Source organism: Perkinsus marinus, assembly GCF_000006405.1.
Source record: "Perkinsus marinus ATCC 50983 genomic scaffold scf_1104296955874, whole genome shotgun sequence".
Classification (NCBI taxonomy): domain Eukaryota; phylum Perkinsozoa; order Perkinsida; family Perkinsidae; genus Perkinsus; species Perkinsus marinus.
Window position 1 is genome coordinate 251302 of NW_003207677.1, and position 2102 is coordinate 253403.

Below are 2102 nucleotides of genomic sequence, written 5' to 3' on the forward strand. Positions count from 1 at the left end.
ATCGTCGATGCCTTGGAGTCACAACAATGGCTGATAGTCCAGAGTCGAGAGTTGAAAATGATAAAATGCTAGGAGGCATCCATCGGAATTATGCCGATAAAAGGTGAACAAACTGATATTTCAAGAACATTTTTTATAATTTACAGCATTGTAGTCGATTCAATTCAAACTTTTAATTAACGAGCTACATCTACATCTGCGTGTTCGCGTATCACTCATCAGTACAAATCATGTACAAGAATTCATTATCAGGAAGCAGCTCACTGATAGCAGAGTTACGTGCAAGCAAGACGTGGCAACAATTGAGATTAGACAAGTCGCTGTCGGAGAGGTAAAGGCATCGTAGACCTGCTGGATTGGTATATTAGAACCCGCTGGGGGAAAGGTAGTAGATGGTCCGCAAAATCAGTAGATTTACAGCAAAAGGAGCAGCAATGGCAACGCTTGAGCGAAAGCAGAATGAGCATCCGGCAGCGCAACTCCCTTGATGAGACATCACAAAACAGCGGGAAAAAAGGAGAGGAAGTGGGATCAAAGTATTGCAGCACTTGACATGTCATGTCGGACTTGATCAATGTCAACGTACAAGGAAAACATTGTTGTCTCGGGAAAGGTGTTGAAAGGATCTTGTAGATAGCTGACGTAGCACTATCACCATGGGAGATGACTTGTATTCAGTGACTGAATTTCAGTCACTGAATTTCAATTTCGTCACTCTACGTGGGTAGAACCTGGCAGATTCGCCCCGAATGCATGCAACGCTACAACAATGATAAAATTTCGGAAGAAGATCTTTTGTCGCACTTGTACACATCCGTACTTCAGACTTTTCAATATGTTCACTCGCAATCAACTAACTCTGGGTTTCTGACTCAGAAAATTCTAAGAGGAAGCTCAGCGCTAGAGCTTTCTTCTAGAGCTTCCTTCGAGAACCGGTAGCGTGATCGGGTGTCGTTATCGGACAATCCCTCAAGAGGATCGACGAAGGGCATCTATTGTTTTTACGAACAATTAATTGACTTAAGGAATGCGTCGTTCACAGCGTGTGGCTGCATGTACTACATGCGCTATACCTCCTTTCATGTGCTCGAAGCCGGGGTTCTATTCCCGGGGAGGGTTACACTGATATTCTGTATGTACTACGTGCGTTATACCTCCTTGCACCGCCTTGTATCGTAGAATCTCACAGCTGAACTGGTGGAGGATGTGCTTTCACTGGGTCGAAGCCGAGGTTTTATCCCCCGGTTCGGTCATTCTAAGAACCTACTCGCAGGGAGCTGAGAAGGTCTACCGTGGCGCGCGCTGAATCCGTGAATCGAGGTCGAGAATCAGAATCAGGGTTTGTTACCGGGGGTCCGGACCCCCGGTACAGAATCAAGATTAATCCCCGTGTTAGACTGTGAGTTTGTGCATCATGAGTATGATCCCGGATCATGCTCAAGGTGAGATTGCGATCTTGAATCTGAGCAGCCTTGAGCATGAGTAAAACAATCTCGACTCCTGAGAATTAATCTCGAATCACGAGTAAAAACCCCAACCCTGAGGATTTGATCTCGAATTGATGAAATACTCTGTCTCAGTGCCAAAAACTCTGAATCAGCCATTGAGTATAGATTTGAATCTTGAATCGTGATTAAGGATCAGGAATCGGATTCAGCGGCTGATTAAAATCAAGGATCAAGGATCTTGCTCATGATTATGTAATCTGACTCTGTCTCAAGTACTCATACTCAGAAATCTCGACTCTTTCTCCTAAGCTAAGAATCTGAATCAGCTCTCTCGAATCAAGGTGTGACTTGAATTCTGAATCAGGATCAGAGCGTGAGTTGAATCATGAACTCAGATTCATGGATCAGGATCCGCATACGGCCCCTGCTCGATGACTCTTCTCATAAACCAAACATGCATTAACGACGATATCTTCATCCATCAAAACTTGATTTAATAACACAGCAAGAACACCTCGGTAGCCTTGTAACTTATCCAATGACAAGCTGAGAGTAGATCTCAAGAAGTCTATCGGAACAACCCTATGATATGAAAATACCTTTGGTCGCCCGTTACGGATCTATAGAATGATATACGTACACTATCTTAGCGAA